The 27,854-nt window shown below is 41.1% G+C and overlaps 1 protein-coding gene and 1 long non-coding RNA gene across 2 annotated transcripts in view; one reads left to right on the forward strand and one right to left on the reverse strand.

Moving 5' to 3' along the window:
* kcnn1a (potassium intermediate/small conductance calcium-activated channel, subfamily N, member 1a) overlaps positions 1–12,175 on the reverse strand; it is an 80,946-nt gene extending 68,771 nt beyond the window's left edge. The window contains exon 1 of the mRNA XM_071206289.1: positions 12,128–12,175. The gene's annotated coding sequence lies outside the window, so the exon portion shown is untranslated. The remainder of the gene's footprint in view (positions 1–12,127) is intronic.
* A 562-nt stretch (positions 12,176–12,737) lies between these two features.
* On the forward strand, positions 12,738–16,555 carry LOC117462089 (uncharacterized). The gene is made up of 3 exons (XR_004553796.2): positions 12,738–12,865; positions 15,930–16,094; positions 16,484–16,555. It is a non-coding gene; the product is annotated as an uncharacterized lncRNA (long non-coding RNA).
* The last annotated feature ends 11,299 nt before the right edge of the window (positions 16,556–27,854 follow it).

Raw genomic sequence — 27,854 nt, forward strand, 5'->3', positions numbered from 1 at the left:
CTTCATAATGTAGTCAGACTCGGAGTGCTGAAGCTGCTCAAATTGTGTTGCTTCAGCTGAACTTTAAAAATCAGACCTGTCAGGTCCTGGTGGTTTTCTATCTCTCTAAGTGAACTTTTTGACCATCCTTAAAACACAAAATTGCAGACTCAGCTGATCCGATCTGAACTGAGGGGGGTTTGCTCCATAGTGTTGAGCTTGGACTGTGCAATTTCCAATGTGGGAGCTTTCAAAACTACATCTAACACCAATTTGAAAATCTTCTAAGGTTCATGATTAGTCAGCATTTGTTTCTATAGACATCGTCCCCCATGTCTTACAGCGCTGGTCCCTTTACAGCCAGTATGGATAAAACATAATGATTACAATAATGTGCACCTAGACATTAGTTTATTGTAGTAGGATCAACTGATGTCTTTGTTTCTGTCACACTCCATTGCATAAATAATAGAACATTTAAGCTAACACAACAGAAAACAGACCATTTTAGTGCAAGAGAGAGAAGTTGAGGTTGAGCCAAATAGACAGAAGAGGGAGCCAGCTTTTACATCATACATTAGCCATTCTTAATAAGTAATTATCCCTTCCTTAAAGCTGTTTCAGCCATTTGGAGTTTTGATGAGCCTCAAGACTGCAGCGGTGGCACACTTTGCCTATAACCACTGGAAGAAAGCTGAGGTACGTCTTTGTACTGCGGGAATTTGGAGCGCGCTCTGCCCAGGGCTGCATTGGAAACCTGATCATTTTCATTAAGTAATTGGTCGCTGTGACCTGTGTGAGTTCCTTGGCAAGATGGAGTTTCATTTGCTGGTTTGGGAAGTAATGTTACTGCTTCCATATGAATAATTAAATCAAACTTTACTACTCCTGGACACACACAAACACTCATTCACCAACGGGCTTTGAACAGCAGTGCCCACCATTTCTTTGCGCCTGCCTCCCCCCTCACAACCCTAACGACGCTGCAATATTTCATTTGAACAGCCTCTTTCTAGCAAAAGCTGCCATTACGATTTAGTGCCACTTGGATTTGTACCACGAAGCTGTCAAACTCGGCCATGTCAAAGCATATTGGGCGTCTCTGCCTTGTTGGCTCCTTTAGGGAGAAGCAGCGGAAGATCTGTGACACTAAAATGGTAGAGGAGGAAACATGGAGGAGGCCACTGGCTGCAGCACGTAACATAGGAAGTAAGAAGCCTGTAATTACAGAGAAAGAGAAAACTAACCACAGCGAAGCAGAGAGATGTGTAAGTATGTGTGTGTTTGTGAGAGTAGGAAAGAGAGAAACTGATAGTGTGTGCGTGTGCATGTGTGTGTAAGAGAAAGAAACCGGACCGAGTGGGAGAGATATATCTAAAAAGAGCAGGTGCGCCAACACAGAATAGATCAAAAGAGTTCAATTGAAAAGAAGAGGCAGATAGAAAATGTTTTGCACTGTGAAGTGAACCAAAAATAATTACACACATAGGTACAAAAATTAGCCCATTATCATCTACAGTACGCTCAACGATAAGTCACATGTGCTTTTATAATCACTACCCCAAGCCTGTTTTTCAGGTCTCAGGCTCGAAAATGACATTTCCAGAACAAAATTAATGACCATATCTTCCCTTCTAAAAGGGGAAAATTAATAATCTTTTTTTTCAAAGTAATGATAAACCTGTGAGTTGGATGTAGAAAAGTCAGAATCAATATAGATGTTTTTTTATTTTAAAGAAAATTCAGATTGAACATAGTAAAAAACTGTAAATTCTAGTGTCCGTCCAAAAAATATGTTTTACTTATAGTGAAAACTACCCTTGGATGATGGGTTAGTAGACTAAAAGCTTTAGGAATCCGAAGTACAACATATAATAAGTACCCTATCAAGATTGATGCAAAACAAGTGACATTTGACCTTTTTAGAGAGGTTTAGCAAAAAAAACTCCACCTCTGGGGCTAATTTTTGGTCAGGACTCCCTGGAAGAAGAGATCTTGTATCTCAATGGGACATTCCTGGATAAATAAAGGATAAATAAAAAAATAAAATAAACTTGGGTGGAAATGGGCGTTTTTGCCGGTTCTCTGCACCCATTGGTCGATTTTGATGATTGACATCTCTTTTGAACCGTTAGAGCCAATTAAATCGATGGGGAATTTCCACAAACACACCTATGATACACACCAACGTTACCATTGAGAAGTGGGGGCTATGCGCACGCAGTTTGCCAAAAGCGAAACCTATCTTACGCTCTGAAATCTGAAAACTATAGGTTTATTGCTGATGGATGATCAGAAATCATTTCAAAGTGACACAGACACATTGGATTCACCTATGGATTCACCTTCAGCAGCGTTTTTATCATTTTAATGCCATTGAAGACAACTTTTGATCAGACAACAACAGAGGTAAGACATATTGCCGTGTTTGCTACTGTTAGTGTATTCTATAACCCTGAAGGCAGGAGAGACTGAAAAGAGTCACGGGAAGCTTATAAAAGTTAACAGCATTTAATTACACAAAAGATGCGGTGGTGTACAAAATGAAATGTGCGAGTGGAGGCGCTCTCCTCATCCGACCGGTCAATCCAGATCAGCAGGTAGAAGAAGCTTGCTCTTCCTGTTGTCATCTGAGGTCTTCTCCTATTGGCCGGCGTCGTCGGGGGGCGGGTCCAATGCAATTCCTGCCTTTTTCTGTTGTTAAATTACATCATTCTGGTGTCTGTGGTTATTTAAACATTCCCTAATAAACGTTATTCAGCGGCAATAAATGAGTGCTAAACCCAGTGTGCTCAGTGTGCAACATCACATGTCATTTCACCTTTGATTCACGGTTTGAAAATGCAGCATTTCGCCACATGCTAATGCTAACCGGAAGTGAAGGATTTTCAGAATAAAAGTATTAAGTTAATAGTTAGTGAACTTCAGGTTTTTCAGAATAAAACTGATTTAAATTAAATAGTGTATTTAATTCAAATTACGCCATATCAACATTGATTTTAATTTCTAACACTACCTAATGCCACGTGTTGTGATGTCTGTTTTTGTTTCTAATGTCGCGAATTCTGATCATGGAGTAATGAAATAGATACCTGTCGATTCTGTGTATTCTCACGATGCTAATCGATATGTTGGATGTGCAGTTAAAATAAGTAATAAGGGTGTTATACCGTGAGTTGTTAGCATTTTTTCGCTCAGGGCTAATTCAGAGGCTCAGCGTTAGCCTTGTGTTATTGCAACAAAAAAACGAAATCATCACTTAGCTGAGTTTCTTCCCGTTACATGGATATAAAACATTCATAGTTTATTAAATCTTAAGAAGTCCTCAGACACTGTTGCTTGCAGATGTTTTGGTTTCGGACCGCCGAAGGGTCCGTGGGGCTTAAGAGGTACAGATACTTGGGTTTGCCTCAGTGAAATGTCATTTTATTAGGCATCTAGACCAGTGGTTCTCAACTGGTGGGTCGCGGACCCGTTTCGAGTGGGTTGCAGATGTGTGAGTGAAGAAAAAAAAATGAAAAAAAAAGAATTCCTTTTTGGGAAAAAAGTCAAACTTTTATTTTGAAGGCCCGATTTTCTAACTCCGTGCAGTAGGCATTGGACCGGAAGTACCGGAGACCATACATGGTTTTGAAAACTTCTGTCACGTAGTGATCATCTTCTCAATAAAACATCTTTGCTGATGTTTTTTCAAGTCTTTTGGCCAATCAGAATCCAGATTGTTGCCGGAAGTCCCCACGGAGAATAACTTTGCGGTAGAACTATGCTTTATACATCTGTCACTACCCGATGTCACTACCCGATCCGTCCCAATAGAGTCTAAATGCAGACCGCAGCAAGGAGGCGGATCCTAAAGGGGGCGGATCATATAGGGGGCGGATCCTAAAGGGTTATGAACCCCGCCCCCCACGTATTTCTTAAAGGTATATGACGCTCTGTTTCTCATTTATTTTAATGCTTTGAATGAATCATAAACTAACTTTGAAAAATTATAATTATAATTAATTTGCATAAAGAATGAAGAGTATACAACCCACAGAGAAGACAAATTCATAAATTGTAGGCATATCATTTTTTACTGTTTGTGCAGTGGTAGTAATTATTATTCAAATCAATCAACTACGTTTTATGGAAGATATTGCTGTATATCATTTGACAACATGAGTAGAGGTTTCTGTACACCTAAAATACTGAAATTGAAGTTACTGTCCTGATGTGTATCATTCATTTGTTCATGTTGTGTCTGGTGGTAAGATTAATTAATTAATTAATGTATTTATTATTTTTGAAACATTACAACACACATCAAATACTAAACATGAAATGTATAGTACATACCAATACATTGTTCTAATTCAGCAACCACAAAATATGTGCCCAGATTTCATTATCTCTGACTTCATCAACCAAAAGATCAATTTTGATATTTAACATGACATACTCAGAAAGAAAAACACACTGTCTGCCTTATACAACTTGTGTTGGTCATCTTTGAATATCATCCAAGTTTTGTAGATGGACAATTTTGCTATTATTAGTACAAGGGTTACACTAGGCTATATATTTCACTATGGGGTGTGTTAAGACCCAGAATGATATTTGGCTATTTCTGTGTAAATTTCACTTTGAACAGAGACAAGATAAGGGCAGCAACTTGAATTGACTGCTAAAGTTTCAAATGTCGCATAAGACTGATCCAGATCCTGAATGTTTTCCTATCTGACCGTGGCTGTCCTCTGTCTCCTGCTATCTGTATATTTTGCGCAGTCTATCTCTGCTCACGCTGTTGCGTCGGCGTGTTCTCCTGCGTGTTGGCCATGTGTTGCACTGGAACCAGACACCGCAAAGACTTCAGCCGAGCACATGAACTGCACATGCGTGAGTGGCAATAACTCTCCTTACCAGCAGGCGGCGGTAGTGTGTATTCATCATTCAAAACAGGCAACAACCGGCAAACAGAGAAGAAGAACAGACTACGTGATATAAACCAGCGCCATATAAACAAACAACAAATAGCTGTGCGTTAGCTTCACCTTAGCATGTGTTCTTTGCAGGTGTTTGTTGAGGTTTGACGTGGTGTTTACAGCAGTGGATAACAGCTTGGGCTGGACACAGTTTGCACCTCACCGTCACATTCCTGTATATCCTTCGGACGAACTCAAAATAATGGGCATACCTCCATACCTCTTGTCTGTCAGTGTGATTATGACTGATTTTAGTAAGTAACGAAGTAATATTATGTTACACCCAACTCTGAACATAGGTATGATTAAAATGAGCTACGCCCTTACCCTCTCAACAACTAATACATTATTATTATTAACAGACGTGACTAGGAACTCTCAAGTAAACACGTGATTAAATAAAGCCTCTCATTTTTGGTATAGATCTTTGAAATAGGGCTTTGAATTTGAAACATTAAGGCTCCTACACAATTTCTGAACCCACGATGGCAGCAGTTAATGCAGAAAAAAAAGAAAAGGCACAGTAAAGCTGAGAGTCATTCACATCCCTAGAATGCGTGGGGGGCGGGGTTCATAACCCTTTAGGAAACGCCCCCTATAGGATCCGCCCCCTATAGGATCCACCTCCTTGCTGCGGTCTGCATCCAGACCATGGATGTATAATAAGAACTGGATACAGCGTGGGAGGCGGGGCCTCATTCATTCCTATGAGAGTTGCTCAATGGCGCATGATGACAAAATGGCCCAACTTTTGAGAGAGCGAAACGTCACAGATTACCCAGCATGCCTGAGAAGTACCCGTATGTGCACTCATAGAGCATGCGCAACTTTAACCAAAATGCTCGTTCACATCAAGCACGTCAATTTGCGTACACATAACAGCACCATGCGTTCATGAGAGCATGGTAATGGATTTATATTAACGAGGCGGCAGTTAGCAGCTAGCGGCTAGCTAGTAAATTATGCTAAATTACACATCAATCGTTATGTACTTTTATATTACGCTGACATCAGGATCTAGTGATATCCAAGCAACAGAGCTTCATTTAGCATGATACTTGTGTGGGTTGTACATGAAACCACTTGGTAATATATACAAATGTATATGTTGAAGCCTGTTATGATCAATTGTGAGTTAAAACTTTATCTAAAAAGTAAAGCTGATGATGGATTACTGTGGTGGAGTTAAAATAACAATAGCCTATTTCTTTTTGAAATGTGATGGAGTAAAAGGATAGTAATTCATGTTAAGTAGCCCACAAGTAACTAAAACAATTGCAAGTGCAATAAGAAGCTACAGGAACGTTAATCTACGTCGGTAATATTAACTTTAATTAATACAACATTTACGGTACAAGATTTACATCATACAGCCCATGTAGTATAATATTTTACCAATTATGAATTACAGCAAACATGTACAATATATCCATTATTACAGCTCCGTGGGCTGGCAGTAAGGCGATATGGTCCGTTGTTATTGTGCATCCATGGGTAAAGATAAACGCATGTAGTACTGAACATGTAACATGAACGTGCCGGGCGGCGTGGTCCCGTGGGTTAGATGCGCGTTCATAATGCAGAGGGAAATAACTCTCAGAATAACGTTATTAGCACATTTTTACAACTTGAGGAACGAATGTTTTTAATAAGGGCTATACAAGTGTTCATACTGGGTTGTTTATTTAGTTTAAAAAAAAATATCCAACGAGTTACAGACCACTCTTTCCCAATGTAAGTCAATGGGAAAAAGTGTTTCCGGGCCTGGCAACCAAACGGAAGTGTAGTACCGCCGTTTGGCCAGCACGAATATTTTCATCTGAGTGCGCCGGAGTCTGATGAGAATATTCGTAAAATATTAGGGAAAGAGTGGTCTGTAAATCGTTGGATAATTTTTTTTAAACTAAATAAACTACCCAGTATGAACACTTGTATAGCCCTTATTAAAAACATTCGTTCCTCAAGTTGTAAAAATGTGCTAATAACGTTATTCTGAGAGTTATTTCCCTCTGCATTATGAACGTGCATCTAACCCACGGGACCGCGCCGCCCGGCACGTTCATGTTACGTGTCCCGACCAGTCTATGGTCCCGACCAATCAGAGCACACTGTGCACACTGTGGGGGCTGGAGCTATTGGAGCTACAACGAGCCGTTAAAGGCAGAGAGTGAAATTCAGTGAATACAATACACGTAGTTTACAGAGATGCTGTTTGAGAAACCAATGTGAGTTGCGTTTATCTTTACCCATGGATGCACAATAAGAACGGACCCATATCGTCTTACTGCCAGCCCACGGATCTGTAATAATGGATATATTGTGTTTGCTATAATTCATTATCATACTACATGGGCTGTATGATTAAATCTTGTACCGTAAATGTTGTATTAAATAAAGTTAATATTACTTATTATTATAAGTATATATATATATATATACAGTGCAATCATTCTTTCATGCTAAATGAAGCTCTGTTGCTTGGATATCACTAGATCCTGTTACAGCGTAATATAAGTACATAACGATTGATGTGACATTAGCATAATGACTAGCTAGCCGCTAACTGCCGCTTCGTTAATATAAAATCCATGATAACATCAACCCATTACCATGCTGTCATGAACGCACGGTGCTGTTACGTGTACGCAAATTGACGTGCTTGATGTGAACGAGCATTTTGGTTAAAGTTGCGCATGCGCTATGAGCGCACATACGGGTACTTCTCAGGCATGCCGGGTAATCTGTGACGTTTCGCTCTCTCAAAAGTTGGGCCATTTTATCATCATGCGCTAATGAGCAACTCTCATAGGAATGAATGAGGCCCCGCCTTCCACGCTGTATCCAGTTCTTATTATACATCCATGATCCAGACCCATCTCATCCGTACCCCTGCCCGATCTGTACTGCGCATGTGCGAGATGGTCCGCCATATTGGAGAACTCTGGACGGCAACCCAAGAAGGACACTTGGCACAGTGGCTTTTGGCAAAGCAGAAAAACAAAACTCGAGAGAGATGAGTTATTGTTATTACAACGTAACTTCACTATTATTTAACAACTGTTTTCAACCCGTTCAAATCCAGTTTTGGACAGTCTGCCGTGGTTCCATCCCATTTCAAGTGCTGTTCGAGAATCGGCTTAACCCTCGGAGCACACTCTCCAATCACAGAGCTTGAGGACTATCACAGGGTTTGTCAAACAGAGCACATGGTGTAGTCCAAACGATAGCTGGGGATTCTGGGTAGTGTAGTGTCTTCTGCCATCCTTTACTCAGAACAAATATTCGTTTCTCCGAATCGAAGGGGGAAAATACAAAAGCATTGCACACAATTTAAGCCAATCAATGTTGTGTAATTAACAAGGATAATCTGGTGTTTTTTAGTCGATGAGTAGTGCAGATATCACTGTAAAATCAATCGACAGTAAGAGGAATACTTACATCCGGGTGTACAATTCTCCGTTATCCAATGGGAATGGACGCTCACATTACCTTTAAGGGCAGCTGACACAAACGAATGCCGTGCTTCCATGAGCGTCAAATCCCGACGCAGATGGGAATACATTGCAATCAGTTGAAAGCTATTTGCGTCCCTTTATGACGCTGAAGGAGCCTAGGAGCGTCACAATTGGACGCCACGGACACTGACCAAACGTCGCTATTGGACGCTTAGGGAGTGAGAGTGTGTTGCTGTAGCGAGTACAACTCTAACACAGAAAAGACCTGTCTATGCTGCCCCAGAACGCCTCGTTGGAGATTTGTCTTTTTCCATTGTTTTCTTCCTGGTCACAGTCCAAATAGACCAATCCGTGGAGCTCCTCACACAAACACACTCACTCAGCCTTATCTTTTCTCAGCCGCACGACTCCGGAGTTTCGCCGGCACACACACTGATGTTCCGCTGCAACGGTGGTGGACTCATCAGAACAGAGTGGGCGAGCTGACCAATAAGAGCACAGTGGGCTCATAGGGAGTGGGGCAGGAGCTCCAACAAGCCATTTAGGACAGAGAGTGAATACACATGCAGAGATGCTGTATGAGAAACCAATGTGAGTTTGGAACATTAAACAATGGAAATCTATTCTAGTATACCTCAACAATGGAATTATGATCAGTAGAAATGGCCATGTCATGGGACCTTTAATGAATATTAATCTGAACAGTTGTGCTTTTACTTTGACAGAAAACATGGCTGCTTTGGGTTCAAACTGGAGTCCATCCGCTAATAAGACTGTCTTTATAACTTCCAGAGCAGAATGGCATGTAGAATTTAGGACATACGTTTATGCTCCTATAGTTATTCACTTGAATCCATGTTTGTTTGCTCGTATTAGATTATAGTGATCACAGTTGTGTGAATTTGCCCATGTCCTTTTGAAATAACCCAGGTGAAAGTTACTGCCTCCACAGGGAATCTTTTTAGAAAGAAATGTCTCTTAATAATTTACTTTAGAGAACCGCTGTGATGTTGATATTTTTAATTTGTAGTTAACAAAGTCCTGTTCTAGGGTTTCCAAACGGAGGATCTAAGGATAGACGGGGACATATGTTGTAAAGCCCTCTGAGATCTTTGGCTCTATAAACAAAAATGAGTTGTGAAAAACATCAACTTTTATTGAGAAAGAAAAACTAATAATACTGTACTTTTGATCTGCCATTAGATTACCCACGCATTTACAGATTAATTATTGCAGCAGTGCAACCAACACCTGTCCTGAAGAGAGAGACATATGGTATAAAGCGAGACAAAGAATTAGAAGAAAACTTCCCTTCTGGGCCAAAGTATGTCACATACTGTATAATAGCTGAGTGTAAGGCAGCCATCTTGAATTAGTCTGTCAATTCTCTGAATGTCATGGCTATGTCTGTCATCTCACTCAACTATGACTAACTGGAGTGATGCCTCTAGGATGGAGAGTTTGGTGCTGCTGGGGTGACAGCGAGCCTTGATACAGTGTCATGACCGGTGAATAATGTGACATATATTTGCCTGGACAGATGCGGCTGGCCTGCGTAAACACTGATATGCTCCACGCATGATAAACAACGGGTGATCCTGGAGACAAGAGACGAGTCGTGACTCAACGGCCGCGGCGTCATCGAACACTCGCTGCAGCCAGAGTGAGAGGATACTGTGGGCCTGAGACGGAGCGTCTGGGAGAAACCAGAGCAAAAAGGACCCTGCGCCCATCGCGGGAATTTATGTCTGACAGCTAAGATCATTAGGAAGATTTGCTTCGGCTACCTGGATGACTAAGCAGCTTTTCCGTAATTTGGTAAGAGGATGGTGCCGTGAAAGCCATGGTTAAATAGCAGCTGACATGTTTGCCTTCCAAAGTCCCGTAAGCGGAAAGGACCTAAACAGGGCGGGGAACTGTGATGAAGTGTTTTCTATTAACACCACAGGCATATACAAGGTACAGGGAGTGATAAAGTATCCCGTGCAGGTGGCAGCTGTAATGCATGAGCATGCCAGGTGACTCCAGAGATTAGATGAGATCCCATTGAGGAAATAAGGCTACTCAAGAAGCATCCTCCTGGGTAATCCTGACATACAGCCATAAACTTAGAGGAGCAGAGGGAGTGTTCTCATCCATCTCAGAGGAGGAACAAGAGGGCAATTAGCCACACAAAACAACCTGCACCACACACACCACCTTGTTATGGTCCTTTCCTTTGCCATGCTTAAGAAAAGGCCATTTGGGTTCAGTTCTATTAATTAATAATAATAATAATAATAATTAAATTGCTTACTTACATCGTTTGTCAGTGGCAGTTATTTCCATAAATATTTTTGCCAGAACACAGCTGTAGCTCAAACTGAATCCTTCATATAGACAGATACAGCAAGATGTAAAGCTTCTTCAAAGATGAGTTTTTCATCTGATAGCTACCACTTTCATTTACCTCTCATTTGTCTATGCGAGACATTATCTCACTAGCTTTTAAACATAATACGTAATATTCTTTCCTACCTCTAATCAAGGTCTGGCAGTGTTAATGCAGCAGTGACAGAGCTGTATCTGGGTTCTGTCTTCTACTCGTAAAAAAAACGTTGTTTTTGGCTTACACAACAATGCACACCTGGCTTGTTTTCTCCATCGTGGCCTTGGCAGAAGCATTGGACCCATAACCCGTGGTCCCAAAGCACAATGATGTCACTGCATTAAATGGAGCAGATGATGACGAGGGGAAGCGGCGAGGACAAAGAGAAATAGTAAAAAGAAACGGCAAGGTTATGAAGCCTGGGGTGTGTGAGGTAAATGCTGGTTTTGGTATAATCATGCAAACGTGTGTGTTCAAAACATGTGCCTCGGGTGTGTGTGTGTGTGTGTGTGTGTGTGTGTGTGTGTGTGTGTGTGTGTGTGTGTGTGTGTGTGTGTGTGTGTGTGTGTGTGTGTGTGTGTGTGTGTGTGTGTGTGTGTGTGTGTGTGTGTGTGTGTGTGTGTGTGTGTGTGTGTGTGTGTGTGTGTGTGTGTGTGTGTGTGCGTGCGTGTGTGCACGCATCACATGTGAACACAAGTGCATACCGGTGTGGGTGGATGGGACCTGCGTTTGACAAGAGAGACTCGGTTTGCCCAGTTATAAAATACGGTGATGAGAGATAAAGAGAGGAGAAAGCTCATCACTAATGCAAAAGTTCAAAGACGCAGGCCCCCTCTCATCATCAGAGCCGCAACAAACACAAAGGAGGTGACCAACTGACCCCCCCATATTCACCACCAGCAGGCAGAAGTGGACTGTACACTCTTCTATGAACAGCCTTGAGAAACATCAAAACAGCTTCCAGAATACTACACACTTCAACGTGATCACCACACAGCATCTGCACAAGGACAAAAAGTTGAAATACTGCACACACAGGACACCCTTCGTCAGACTAATCTAATGCAGGGGAAAGCCCTTACAGTATATATTCCACACTGCACTCCAGTAACTCAGAAATGTCTGATTCCTTAAGGTAGCTGTGTCAGATAAGAAAATTCACCCCTGCAAAAAAACAGATCGAAAAAAGTCATGCACTAGTGCTGTTGGGTGTGAAAATGTAAATGAGGTGGGCTATAAAAAGATTATTAGCTACAGATATTAGAGCCTGCAATTGCAATTTCCTCATGCGATCTCTCCATACCCCTCTTTTTTAACTAATACTGATAGAAAAGAAAATTAAGTGAAAGGGAAGGACATACCTTTAATATGATGGAGGTGTCACGTGCAGGGCTCTCTCCTTGCAGAAGACACATCAACGTTGATTACAAATGACAGCAAGTAAATCAATAGTCCCCTGCTAAGAATAGGGGCTCTCCCAGTCATTGCAGTCTCCTGTCGCTTGTAGCATGGAATAACGGGGAATACACGATCTTATTCTTACAAGCACATGCTCTGCTTATTGTCACATCTATTGGCTGCTGCCTCTGCTTTCCTCGGGTATTTTCTCCACATCTCCGGCACCGGTTTGTGATTAAAACCACGAGTCCTCTTTATTTATTTTTATTTTTTGTCCCCGTAAAAAAAACTCATTCCCACCTCTGTGTCATGAAATTAAATATAAGAGGGGCGTTTAATATGATTTATAAGAGATCGATAGCATTTTTTTATCAATTGAAAACGATAATATAACATCTGACACGGTGTGGGTCAAAAAAATAATAATTCAACAGAAGCACTGGAGGGTTTTTATGACCTTGTGTGTGTGCTGACGTCCGTCCGCCCCCCCCCCCCCCCCCCCTCCCCAACCACCACTCCTCCCTCTGAATTGATGCGGGGATTCCTGATGCTATTTTTAGCCTCTTGGTCGTGGAGAGCGGAGCGTGGGTGGACGGCAGCAGTATCAACACAAAGATCCCACTGTGAGGGCTTTGAATCGTGACCAGGCAACCAGGAAAAACAGAAAAGGGAGCGCCGTGTCCTTTTCTCCACACACGATGGTACTGCTTTCTTTGATTTACCGTCATTTCTCTTTACACCAGTCTTAAATTACACAGCTCTTTGAAAACGGTGGAGAGGAATCATGCAGAAGCATGGAGGATACTTGTATTATGGAAAATGAAAGGGGTATGAGGCTGATAAGTGTTCAGTAATAAACCTACAGAAAGAAACCTGTAGTGGCATTTAGATTGATATAAACCGCATTTTCTCAGCTATTATTACTAATGCAGGCCGATATGTCATTGTTCTTTGTCATTTCAATGTCTAATTTTACAACCATTTGTTGAGAGCCTTTAAGCTAAATTATTTGTTATAGGTCTTTAAGGCGTTACACACTCCTGATGGTGGTTTGAACATCTGTCTATAATAATGCTCAATTAATTGACATTGTAAAAGATTATTCCTGATTTATTTAAGCTTTTATGGCTAATATTCTCAACCGTTAAACATCTAAACACATATATTTCTCGACACCCAATTCAAATTAAGTCGTACAATAAGCCACACAGCCAAAAATCTGGAGGAAAGTAGGGACGCTTGGCATATGGGGAGAGGTTTTATTATTTATCACCAGCAGACTATTTTTAGCCCGTGCTGCCGTGTTGGCGACGAAGGTTTCCGGGCACATTGATGGCAGGTTTCCCCGTCACCCGCAGGTCACACAGCGGGGAGAGACCCAGGAAAGAAAAACCGCAGGCATCAGAGAGGTCTCCTCCAGCTGGTTGCATTATTCACTCACGCACTTAATCAGAGGAGTATAATTACTGGGAGAAACACGAGCAGCCAAACTGCCGCAGAGGGGGCGTACACTGTATAGTGGTCCGTGTGATGAAGACAACTCAAATGATAAAGCAAATGTCTCCAAAACCTTGAAGCTAAATCGTGTTTGAAGCTGCATGCCGGCCAACAACAAGCACACTTGATACTGCAAAACAATAACTAACAGGACAAAATATAGCCACTCATGCGATAGGCTATTTAAATGTTGTTTACCACAATCTAATGTTTCAGGTGTTGTTTAATTAGTTATTAAAAAACTTCAGAACATCTGCAGGCAGGTTTTCCTTTTATTGCTTGTTGTCTGGAATTTTAAGTAGACGTTAAAAATGTGAATTAATACAATGGCTTTATTGTTTTGTATGGATATCATAGGAAGGCACAACTCAATTAGGAACACGTCATATACAATCTGTTTCATTATTATTTACACAATTGCTTGGGCTGCTTTGAATCTTAAATGCTTTGAAAGCAAACTGTGACGTAGCAACCTTCCCTGGATATAAACAGATATGTTGCTGCTTTTCTACAAAAATAATTAGCCCCAACGTCTAAAGATGAACAGGAACAAGGAGTTATCAGATTCTCCCCACAGAAAATATAGGCCAACATTGGTGTGAAGAACAGCTCAGTGGTCACCAACCAGTCGATCGCATGTTGCGGGTAGATCGCGTAGCGTTACAAATAAATAAAGAAAAGTAAACAAATTAAGTTTTTAGATGTAAGCCTATCATCCACCACCATGTTAGCAGGTGCCACTTGATTGATGTATCTTTGAGACATTCCCTGTTGCTCCCGAAAATAATAGTAATAATAATAATAATGACTTCAAGTGATGCTGCATATTTTTGAACTCACTGCACTTATGGTAGATGCTACAACAAAATGAACATATTTTATTATGATTTAATTGTAATACACGTTTCAAAATGATGCTAAAGTAACTACATAGGCCTGCTGATACCGGTTAGTAAAAAACATGAATTAATGCTTTGACAAGTGTGCAGACAAGACGGCAGAAGAACAACCTTTTAAAATGCGTGTTTTCTGAATGGAGATCGGATCGATCAGGCTAAGCTAACGTTGTAGCTGCTCCGTCCGGACTCACAACAACATGACACAGACACAGATACAACAGCGACTGTATTCGCAATGACACAGACAGTCTGTGTTTTGTTCATATTTAACTTTTGTCCAGTTTCTGACCAGATATAAGGAGCGGTGAGCTCTGAGTGCTAACAGCTAACGGCTGCTGTTTTGGTTTTCTGATTCAACGTCAGTGACGGCAGGCTGAGATCCTCACCGGTCCGCTGATTAGCGAACGCGCGAACGCGTCATTCGCATCGCCTCCGGTGTGAACGCACCAATGGTCTATGCACGGATAAAGAATGTTGTTAGCATTTTTAATTTGTAAGAATTGTGTTAAAATAACTAGTTGTAATGTTCTTAAATCTTAAATGTTGCACTTGCATGAAGCTTCAGTGGATAAGCCTCAAAGTTAAAATGCACTTTATGTTATCTGCTCACTGCAAGATGTTGTTTTTTTCTTTGTTGTTGCTGTCAACAAAATAATGTACTCATTCACTCAAACAAATGGAAAATAAGCTACATACATTTATATTTAGGATTGTAATGAAGGAATTAATTAAACTTAAAATGATGGGTATTATGTAAATATATATATTTATCCTTTTTGACATGTTAGTTATGTTGTGTTCTTGGTTTAATCAAATTGGAAGTTGCACCAAATGATTTGATGTAATTCAGATGCAATTAGCCTACATAAAAGGCCTCAACTTGGAAGTACTGTCTGGGCTGTATTTTCACTCAATTGCAATAGGTAGATCTCGGCATGGCCGAAGTCAGGGATCTTGGGCTTAAAAAGGTTGGTGACCACTGGTTTAGAGGATATTGAGAAGTACACTTAATAGTGCATTATCTGCTCTTAAATAAAGAATAGAGAGAATATCTCAAAGCAAAATAACAATAAAACAAAAGACATGAAGTGAAAAGACTACAATTGAGAACAATAGAGGACTCTGAGGTAGTGAGTTATAAAAAAAATAGGGTTGTCTGATTGAGTGGGAGCTGAGGAGGGAGGGGAGGGAGACAGAGTGCATTAGAAATGATTGGAGGGGAGCGATAGAAAGAGCGTAGGCCTATGGATGGGGGTAAACTCAGATGTTCTGGATGATAATGTTGCCTTGTGTCCTAATGAAAAAAAAACAGATGCTATCTCGCTGCTGGAAAATGATAGCCCTCTTCCCTCCCTCCCTTTCTGTACAGGGTGTGAAGCCACTTTGTCTCTTTATGGAGGGCCCTAACTGGCTAAACAAAGCCGAGGATTAGCTTTAGCTTCTCCTTACAGCCAAAGTGTCCTCCAGGGGTGGAGAGGCCGGTCCCTGCAGCCTGTTCTCCATCTACTCTGCCTGCTCATATCCATCAACCTAGGTGTGTGTGTGTGTGTGTGTGTGTGTGTGTGTGTGTGTGTGTGTGTGTGTGTGTGTGTGTGTGTGTGTGTGTGTGTGTGTGTGTGTGTGTGTGTGTGTGTGTGTGTGTGTGTGTGTGTGTGTGTGTGTGTGTGTGTGTGTGTGTGTGTGTGTGTGTGTGTGTGTGTGTGTGTGTGTGTGTGTGTGTGTGTGTGTGTGTGTGTGTGTGTGTGCGTGCGTGCGTGTGTGTGTGTGTGTCCACTCGCCTGTCAGTTTTTGTCTGGCCAGCTGTTTGTCCAGTCTGTGTATTATTTATATTCCATGTGTATATTTGTGTATCTTCCCTGACAGCCTCCCTCTCATGTCGTCCTGTGTATTGACGCTCCGTGTTTGACTTCCTCCATTTTGCAGGACACCTCTGCCCGCTGCGTGCCGATTCGCCCGTCTGCTGCACTGCCTCGAAAATAGAATATAAAATTGAAGTCTCAGCCCCTCCCAAAATAAACATTACTTTGTTATTCTCCATACGACCTTTCTGCTATGAGTCTTACTGTTCTGCATGTGTACATTTGGTGGCTAACTTAAAACGGAGCCAAGGGAAACACGGAACAATGACACAGTTCTAATTAAGGAATTAAAGCGGCTTAGGTTTAATTTGTAACAAGGTCCGTGCATCAGAGAATTTAACGCCTTACCTAGAATGGGCTGTTTCAGGATGCAGCTCTAATTCACAGCTGACGTCATCCTTATAATCTTTAAGAATGATTCAACCGCTATCAGCCATTAAGCAGCATTGTTTTAACCTTCAAGGGACACAGTGGCATTTCCAATCTCGCTCCATTGTATTTTTTCACCAAGTCCTTAAGGCTATGGATTATTTTTAGCAGACAACCACCCTGGAGATTCACTGTCACCACTAGGATTTTGTCTCTTAATGTTAATGCGTGCATACAGGAAAAAGCTATTTGGTCAAAGTTGAATTCCAACCTGAATCTGACTTTCAAAAGTGTATCAATTGTTAACTTATTTTAATAGCTGGGAAGCCTGCATTTTAGGGTGTTATGTGACAATAATGACTAGGGGTAAAATAATCTGTATAAAATGAAACCACTTTCGTAACGCCAGACGGAAAACTTTTTTTCTCAACTAAATGTCTTCAGTAGGTTAGAATATGCAGCATATTGATCTAAAACACTACGTTTTTTCATCATATCTCAGTTCATATACATTTATTTTGTAAATCAGTATCTCCCTTAAGTTAAGGGGCTGTGTTTTGAGCTGATGCTGTTTGTTGGCCAGACAGATGTGCTCGCCATCCATCAGCCCACAACATCCTCCATGTGCCGCTAACGGTCTATTTCCCTGTGGTGCTGCCTCTCTTTAAAATGTGTCATTTTATTGTTCTGATTTCTCTCTCTTCTCTGGGGAATGGAATATGATTTCACAGAACATTAAGTGGATGGGATCTCAGGGAATAGTGTGGGGACTGGGGACGCTGGTGGTGGAGAGTGGCGGTGATCTGGCCTAATTAAGCCCTCTCCCCATCTCCCTCCTCCTCCACCTTCCCCCCCACGAGCCCTCCCCCTCTGTGCTCTTTTGATAGGTCGGTGACTTTCACCGGAGTGTGAAGGGCAAAAGGAGTACTCCTCAAATCGTAATCCAGCTGACTTTGGGAGAAAAAGGATTAGTCCGGCAGTAGCGTGAGCAGCTTCAGCATCATGAGTCTGTTTAACCCATAATGTCATATATATATATAAAGACACAAATAGACATATTAAGGCATCAGCGTGGTGGAGACTTATTCCTTCATGATGTTTATGGACCGAAATTATATCAGGCAATAAAGCCACAAATCAAAGCCATGCACTTCATCCAACACCCTTACATACCATGAAGCAGCCTGCTGTTGGTTTACGATGCTCCCCTTGTCGGCTATACAGCCGGGGTTTACATATATTTCTCACGAAGGCATGACCTCATGTTTTCTTAATGGCTCTGACCCAAGTATCATTGCACGGATGAGTGGTGCCAGGTGGGTCTGAACCAACCACGTTTCCCCTCCGGCCGGCACATTACCCAACCCTTAAAAGCCTAGGATCCATAGGGTTGAGATGGAAGGGAAGACTGCCAGAGATTACGCAGCAGACGAAGACCCCAAATACAAAAACACATGCTATAAAATGCACCATTCAAATGACGGATGACTGTAAGTGTTGGTGTCACCGGCACGGAGGTACAGGAGAGTGGGAGGGAGTGGGAGGGAGGGAGTCTCGCAACCACAACACATGCCCCCTCCTGCACATCGGGCACGGGGCTCGGGCAAGCGTAGGGTGATTGATAGCAGTGCCAAGACAACATCTCGTCAGGGGCCCGGTGCACAACGGTGCAGAGCAATGATGGACGAGTCGTAGACGCTACATAAAAATCTAACCCGGCATAGATAACACATTCCCAGCTCCCTTTCTTAACCTGTAATGTATAGTGATAGAAATGTGTTTCGCAGTCCATTGCCACGGACAGTGATGGATGCCAAAAAGAAAGAGAGGCAAGGAGGAGAGAGGGGAGGAGTGGGGATTCAGGTGTGTCTGTTTATGACACTTATGCACATATACATCCACACGAAAGCATACTGTACTTATACAGACTTGACAAATGTGTTGATGCCATTTAGAAATAGTCAAGTGGTGACGTCCAGAGTGTGAACAACTGTTTACCATATTTGAGAACACTTGGCCATAGTGCACACATGTGCTTTTACATGACCCATCATCACATGTCTCACACTCTCGCATTCAGACAAAGACATGATTTATATTGAAATAGTGGTAAATTATTGGAAAACCTTCTTTTTTTTTTACACGTAAAATGAATTATAAAGTAGTTTGCTGCATTTGCATTTAAATTGCACAGTAAAACTAATTTGTTATAAAATGATTCAAATTCAAATTAAAAGTAATAATTTTGTGCTAAATGCATACATGTTCACTTATTTCTAGTATTCATTAGAATCTTAGTACAAATAATTTAAACAAGTTTTGTATACATATATTTATAAATGATTTAACTTATAATAACCAACCCCTGTCTATATGTATTCTCAGAGGAGTCCATGGTCATGTGTGAACTTTTTATGCTTTTTAAATGTAGACTCAAATACCTGCACAACAAAAACGACCACCATTGTTATCTAATTGACATGTCGTCACGAGTCTCCCAGTAGCTGATGAATATTAGATGGGAGCGGATAATACCTCGACAGAGGAGGCCTCCCCCCACCACGGAGAGAGGTTGCACACTCAGCAGTGAAGCGCTGCCCGCTGAGACCAAACCTGCTGAAATATTCCCTTGCAGTTGTGAGGGGGACTCTGTATATAATTGTGGGTGGATTTGATGTGACTGACCGGGAGAGTAAGTGTGTCCATGTGTGAGTGTATGAGTCCATATTTGTGCATTTGTTTGGCAGGGAGAAAGTGAGAGGAATGACGAAGAGAGCTATTCATCTCCATCCATCTCCATAAACCTCCAATTGGATTTTACATCAGTTGCCTCCTCATCATGAACTGCAATGGATTGTATTCCAAAGCCCCGGCTGTAAGACGAGGATTTCAAGGCTACATTTCTTTTTTAAGTTATGTGTGAGAATGACAAGGAAGGGAGGAAAGCTGTACGTCAGAGATTTTGTTAAGGATGTGTGGACTTTAAATACAATCCATGCATGTGCTAGACGGTCTGAATGGACACACATGCAGCTGTGCATATGAAGATGAATAATTGAATATAGAGTTATTTGGTATGTCAAAGGACAGTCTTTCTCTTGAGTTTTCCCAAGGGTAAATACATTTTAGTCAAATATTTGTATACAAGGTTTAGATATATACACTCTTACACAAAGCTAAATAAAATGTTACGTCTTCAAACTCTATAAAATATTTGATCATAATATAAATACTTGGTACATTTGTGTTGATAAAGCCCATATTTTGAATCCCAATCAAAAGCAAACACACATCTGTAACTCAAACACTTAATAATGAATGTGGAATCCATTTACATATATAGTCAAAATAAACACAGATTGGGCCTTTAAGAGAAGAGTAAAAGATTGAGGTTGTGTTGACAATATTCCCATTATGTCAAGTAAGTCCTTATTTTAGAAACTGACTAAAGCTCTTGCTGGAGATTTGAATGAGCAGAGTGGTAGAACTGAGAGAAAAACATGGATTGAAACAGAATCAGCATCCACCGTTTTATTTACATAAAATTGTGTGGTAAAATGTTGATTTGTTTACATCGTTGCTTTAATTTATTGCAAGATCAGAAAGAGCTGGACGTGAGTAATTGATGCTGGCACATTACAAGGTTGTTTCATTGTATATGACTGACATGCTCTGGAGAGCAATGTATGATACAACCCCCACTGTTTGCAGCTAAATCCACCAGGCATAATGCATGCCATACCAAACACATCAACACACTTTAGACTGATGAGTTGTAGCACACTTGGTAAAACTGCTAGATACGGTTTGCTCCTTTATTCAAAGTAATACACATTTTGCAACAGATTCAAGAGTGTTCTTGTTTTATCAGCTTAGATACATTTTTTGGGTAGCTGAGCTTCTCTTTCAATTTAGTGTCTTCACTGTTTTGGTCCAACATCACCTCTCTCATGAGCATTGTTTACAGCAGACGCAAGCAGCTAAAAAAAGAGTAAAGCATGAACTACCAAAAATGTTGTATTGAGAAAAACGAATATCGAAACATGCTGGGTCTGATGGGAAAGTGCCTGAAGATTAATCAGCAGATGTATAAAAGACTACATTAATCATAACTGCATATAACCATAAACTTCATGTTGTATTGCTCAGAAATGCCAATAATTTAACCTCTTACAATGAACATTACAATACAAGTACCCAGAAGTTAAGAACTACACTGTATGTTGTAGGTTGTTCTCCCCCTAATAATGAATCCCAATGGTACCCCTAGATATGAGCCATATTTTAATGCCATACATGTTCTGATTCAGTCAGCAACTTTATTGACAGTTTTCAGCTTAAAGGATGTTTTTATAATGGTGTTTTTGTACTGAAACAATACATATCCATCAGGACTCTAATGAAACATTTGATCGAAGTCCCCTTAACTATAGGTAAACATCTTGCAATAGAAACATCTTATAATTACTCACACACATCTGTAACACTGGCTCACTGAAAGGGCTATACCCTAGCAAGTTTTTTAATTCAAATTCATCTGTGACACCGTCAGGCCTCAATTGTAAATAGAAAAGATTGGCACAACCTAATTAGCATATCGAAGGATCTACCCAACAGATGGCCTTGGATTATATTCAAGGCTTGGCTCAAGCTAGTGCGATGGAAATGTCTGACACAGGAACTGCCTCTCTGTGTGCTCATGGCTACTAGATACATGTTATAATCATGAATAAGCACTTACCCGATCTCCAGGAAGGGTTTGGATGCCCTCCAGTAGAGGCAAACTAGCTGTTTACTTTAAGTAGTTTTGTATGTCGTTACAAAGGATGATTCAAGACCGAATTAGTTTCTCTGCTGCAGTGACTCAGAGGGAGTATTTGCCAACTATTCTATATATTGTATTTTGATACAATTCAGGCATTTTGAATTACTTCTTGCCGATGTAATGAATCTCTGTTATCCTATCCTAATGTTGGCTATGGCTGAGCAAGCAGCCAGAAACATTACCAGTCTAAATCCTGTAAAGCCTTAAAGCTGGTGACAGGGCCACCAGTGTGTCAGTGGTACAGTAGCTGCTGGAAAATGCATTAGCTGATAAGATGGACTACCTTGTGTAATAGTACTAAAACAGTAGAGGCTAAGAAGTGCCACCCTCTTCCAAGGGTTACATTAACCTGGGGACCGAACCTGAGAGCAAACGTGATAAAGTCCCAGTTCAAACAGCTTCCCTGAAGCGGGATGATGAAGACACAAAGTCTTATGTCTGCATATCGCAATAGACAGCAATGTAAATCAACGTAATCATCCTATTACATGAACATGTACATTGCTTTACTTGTTACTAAACAGCAAAAGTAATCGGTTACATTATTCGTAACTAAATCACAGCACCATCAAAAGGTAAAAACATTTAAAAAAAACTTTAAGTCACATCAACACATTTGTGAAGTGTAGAAACATGCGATTCTTAAATGTTAGTAAGTTAGCTACAGTTACTATCGTTAGCATGCCAGGTAAGACACCACACAAAACATAGAAAGTAAGTCAATTCTGGAGCTTTCCGCCAAAACTTAGAAAAGCTGACATTCCAAAATGTAATGTAATTATTGGAGCGTTATAGTATTCATCACAATGCTGTTACTGTCCGACACTTTATCATATTGGGCTTACAGCCGGAGCCTCTACTTTCAGTATAAATGGTGTTAAATGAATGTCTTCAATTAGAGTGCAGGACATTTGCTGTAAGGAGTGATATGGCAGTTCCCCAACATTTGCAAGCATGTCAGCAACTTAAGATTCACAATTGAAATTAAAGTTAATATAATAAACAGTGAATTTCTGCTTAAGTCAGAGTGATTCATATTCACCAGCTGATATGAATAGATGATCCAAGAGATTCTTAAATCAGGTATTACTGTATTCTGCAGTGTAGTGGAGACAGGATGTGGGAGTGAATCTGAGAGACCCTGAGTTTCACCCAATGCCTTACTTGCTGAATTAATGAAAATACATGAAACTGAAAGAAAGACGGAAGTCCGATACTTCAAACTCATTGAAATGCACATTGACATGGAGTTGGCCAGACCCCAAACATCCCCTTGTCTAACGCTGGAGGAGAAATACACAAGCTGATGGAGCTCCTGCATTGAGTATTGATGAGTAGGACTGGATAGGATGACAAAGTGAAGCCAGAGACCCTTCTCAGGATGAGGCGGGGAGGGAGGCAGCGGCGGCAGTGGTGGCTGTGGTGGTGTGATTTAGCATTTTAACATTATCACATAACAAGACAGTCCTGGCACCCGGCCAGTGTCGGGCCGAAGAGAGCGGGAAAGGAAAGGAAGGAAGGGAAAGAGAAAGGGTGGACAAAAAAAAGAGATGTCCAGTGCTCCCGGTCAGCCTCACCTCTCTTATTCACAAGAGAGCCAAAAAAGGAAGACAGGACGAGACGGAGATAAATGAGAGAAGAGATAATGGAGAAAGAGGGAGAGAGGGTGCTCTCCCACTTGAAAGTTAATTATGCATGGCAGGGCAGCTGGAGCAAAAAGAGAGGAAGAGAGATGGATGGAGAGGGAAAGAGAAGCGGACCCACCTACGCAGAGGTATCGGGGGCAGGTGTAGAGGAAGGGGAGTAGGGAGGGCAACGAAGATAAAAATGAGTAAGAGGTGGGGGGGATGTTTCTGTCATGCTTCAGGGGGGTGGTGGGTGGTTAAAGTTGAAAATACACAAGAGGGCCCATTGTGTCGACTGAGCTGCAGGTGATTCTTCTGAATGGTTAATCTGGTCAAAATGTCAAGAGGGGGAAATAGATAGAACACTATATATATATATATATATATGTATTTATATAATAAATGACAGTCGTGAAATGTTATTATTTATGTGGTACAGAGTGCAGAGTACCAGTGCAGGGTTCTGCCTTAAGACTAAGTCAGGTCAAGAAGAAAATCCAGGGAAAAAACTGTCGCAAGAATCTGTATGGTTGAACAAATACTAACTGTCTTTAAAATGCTAACCTTTAAGCGAAAGGAGTCTTTGATGGAGCGGGCTATACTAGCCATGCTATACATGCAATTTAACTCAACCCTGCCCTGCCAGAAGAGAAACAAAGCCATCACAGTATTCCTCTTTGTGCCAATTTTACCAACGACAGGAAGCCACTACAGGAGCTAAAAGAAGTTATTCTGTCACCATGCACAGCCCTTTGCGAAAGAACACATTCATCTCTTTTGTTTGAAGTGAAAACAAGATTTGAAGAAGAAATGTGAGACAACTAACTATTAAAGACGTATGTAAGAAATACAAGACAACTAAATTGTGTCCCTATCCTTTCTTTCTTTCTTTCTTTCTTCTGGTTCGGTTCGGGTGTACCGTGCTTAATGGCACATTTACTGCAGAGGGGGCCAAACCTTGAAACCATTAGGCCCCTGTTTTCACAAATGGACCCACTCACTGGAAGTGACCAAGGCTGTTTAAATCTCTTAAAAAGCCCCCTAACTGTACTAAAATACTGTAACTGCCTCCTCTGGGGTTAGGTATCCCACTGACTCACAGAGAGAATGGGCGACATAACCTTCACTTGCCAGGAAACGCTCATTTGGTCTTCATCACACACCCTGATGAACTGGAAGTTACACAAGCAGCTTAGCTTTGATTAGGTGAAGTGTATTGAGTGGACTGCTCATGTTTTAACAGAAGCCTCCCCCCCGAGATGGACCCTGCTGATAACAGTGACAGGAATATCGAAGCAGGCAAGATAAGGATGCATGTGTGTGTGTCTATGTGGTTGTTTTAATACTGCCCTTCTTCACGAGAAGACATGAGATATTTGTTAATAAGTCAGAAATTATAAATAAACATTTCGTTAACTTAAACAAAAAGGGAGTGACGGCCATAAAATCAATGTTTCCTCCACTATTAGGCCTATTACCTCCATTATTTAACTCACTTTACCCCCAAGTACGATCCCCTCCTTTACAGCAATGTCTTTCAATTGTACAGCATTGAAAGAGAGTACCCCCACTCTGGAGTATTTTGTCAAGATTGCATCAACAGCCCAGTCACACATGAGTGTGGAAGATTAGACAGGGGGAGTGATGGACGGAGAAAAAGAGGGAGCAATTGGGAGCAGCTGTGAAAGAGCGGCTGGAGTAATGGTTTTTTTCCTGGGCCGGCCCACCGCTGTCTCAGTCACCCTCTCTCGTTTTTGTCCAGGTGAAGTGGCATTATTTTTCTTACCTACTCGCACACTTTCTACATGTTTGTTGAGCTCCGACCGACAGTACGCATGTGTGTTTGTCAAACACGATGTGCACAGATACAGAAAGCCAGCTGAGTCTTGGTGTTTACTCCAATCACAAGAAACCCATGACTTCAAGCATCAGAGTAGAGCCGCGCTGCATGGGTGGACGTGAAGTAATTGCATCACGTATGAATGCCAGATGAAGTGGCATCACGTCACAGTTATGGTCAGGGCAGATCTAGGGTTACCTCAAGGGAGCGTTAACGGTAGATTAAGAAAGGGAAAGGGAGGAAGACGGTACAAACATTTGATCTAACACAGCTTGGGAGAAAACGTTTGTTTGTTTGTTCATATAAAAAATTGGAAAGTACTTTGTAGGAACTGTACATTGTATCTTTATAAATGTGAAACAGAGATGGAAATGTCTGAGAGAAAGCAACTGGAAATAATTATTATAGAAAATTATCTTTTATCAGAGAAAGAGAATAAATAGATTGCACTAGGTTAAGTTTAGATACGGTGCTGCCTTAGTATCTTAATGCAAAACAAACGATGGATTCCGGATATTCAGCATGCATGCGTCTGTGAGCAGCAGCAGCACAGAGCGTCACATTCTCTGCGCGGTGGCATTCAACTCCGCAGCTGCAGAAAACTCGCCTGCAGACAGTTAAGCGGCTGCTGCTACCACACTGCCCTCTACCAGCTCAGCTCTATTAGTTCAGCTTCACCACCTCCCAGTGGCCCCAAGGTTGTGACAAAGTGGTAGTTAATGTCTCTGTATGTGTGTGTGCTGTTTGCTGCATGTGCTACTATTCTTTCACTGGACAGATTAAGTGGATATAATGACATGCATATGAAAGACCGTATAGGGCGAGAAACTAATTAAGGAAGTTGAGGTAATAATTGCCCTTGGTTCACAGGCCACCCACTATGGGAATCTGGGGACGCTTAAGTCGTAGAAGACTAAAACTGAACATTGACACTAAATACTCATGGCCCAATAGAAGACAATTTATAATATTTGAATGAAGAACCCCCAGAAATAATAATAGTCTTTATGCATCTATGAAATAATAGAGGACAAAAATAGCTCAATACCTCTGAGGAGCAACATAATATATGTTGCATACAGATGAATGTAGAAAGAAATACTATATGCATAATCAAATGAGGAAGGTATTTTCAATCACAACATGGCTATTAAAAAGGGTTGACCGTAAGTAATAAAGCCATTTAGATGGACTACTTTACTACAGTTTTTCCCTCTTTATGTCTCGTAGTAACGATGCTAATAGTGAAGCAATATCCTTAGGCATGCAGCTGGTTGATGAGGAGATCAGAGACAACAAGAAAGCTGTTTTGGAGGCTCGGTCTTCCTCTCCCTCGTCCCCTGGGAGCAGCGCCTGATCACACGCTGCTCCTGAAGCTGTCACTGCTGGTCAGAGCGTCTAACTGTTGTCAAGAAGAGAGGAAGACAGACTTCTGCATCGCTGAAGAAGATGGTGGATAGTGTGGAAAAGACAACCAAGTTAAACATTATAAGGGATGATGTTGGGAGGGGGAGTTGTTTACTAGAAATTGATTGAAGACTTATTCCTTGAATTTTAAGTGTTCATCAGCGGAGGTGCGCTTTGTCTTTTTTTAAAAGCTTTTCTGAGCAGGACCACATACGTTCAGTTGATGGTGGTTAATGGAGTCCTAATGGCCCCATGATGTGTTCACATCAGATTAATGTGAAGCCCTGAAGGCTTTGAGCAGGGCTGTAAAACCTGTCAAAGCTGTCATCACCAACGAAGGACACAATGCCATTGTGGGAACATAGGTATAAAATGTTGCCTTGTGTTTCTCAATTGTATGTTGCAGGGGAGGAAGAAGAACAGGGGTTTTTTTCTGTACTTTACATACAATCATGGATGAAAATAGAACTAGTAGTTCACATTTATGATCGGAAATAAAGTGCATCATCCGAAACAAAATGATATTTATATAAACAGCTCTATACAGCCTGTGCATACAACTGATAATCAATTACAAATACACAACCAACTTCCTCACTATCACAAGGATCACCCAGAAAAGAGGCTAAAACTCAGAAACAAAAATGACCAACAATAAATAGAAGAGCAAGTGACACAGCAGCAGGTGCAAAAAGCAATATTTAGTTAGATACATTATTTAACTTGACACTTCTTATCAACAGCAGAAAAAAACATCAGCAGCAAAGCGAAAACACAGAAAGGTAAAACATGTGTGCAAAAGAAAGAAGAGTAGGGCAGTTTTTTTAAAGTGTAGCACACACACACACTTACACACCACTTACTAAGAAGCGCCATGATTACAAAAAGTGTGTTGTACTCATCTGTCTGAACCGAGGCTCTCCTCATTCTACTCCAAGTTCATCTTCTTAACTAGTCCTTATCTTCAAAAGTCCAGTTTCCCTGTCCCACTGCTCCTCAAGTTTTCCAACCATTCAAGCTTTTTATTTTTTTTTATTTATTATTATTTTATTTATTTATTTGGTATACATTTTTTATTTATTTCTTATTTATTTAATTGTAATTCTCACACACCCAACAAATGTTAAAGTCCATCTGTGAACGTATAGATATCTGCTATAGGTTCAACAACACACACATGTTAGCACTTAGCATGTTAGCACTTAGCATGTAAGCTACCTCCATCATGCACCTGTCGATGACGCCGCAGAGAGGGTGTGTTTGATTCTGTGCGGGCTATGTTGTGAAGTTGGTTGTGTATTTGTAATTGATTATCAGTACAACTTATGTTGCTATGGTCCTAACCAGGTGGTGCAATAAATAGGTTTTT

Source organism: Pseudochaenichthys georgianus, chromosome 17 (assembly GCF_902827115.2).
Source record: "Pseudochaenichthys georgianus chromosome 17, fPseGeo1.2, whole genome shotgun sequence".
NCBI lineage: Eukaryota > Metazoa > Chordata > Actinopteri > Perciformes > Channichthyidae > Pseudochaenichthys > Pseudochaenichthys georgianus.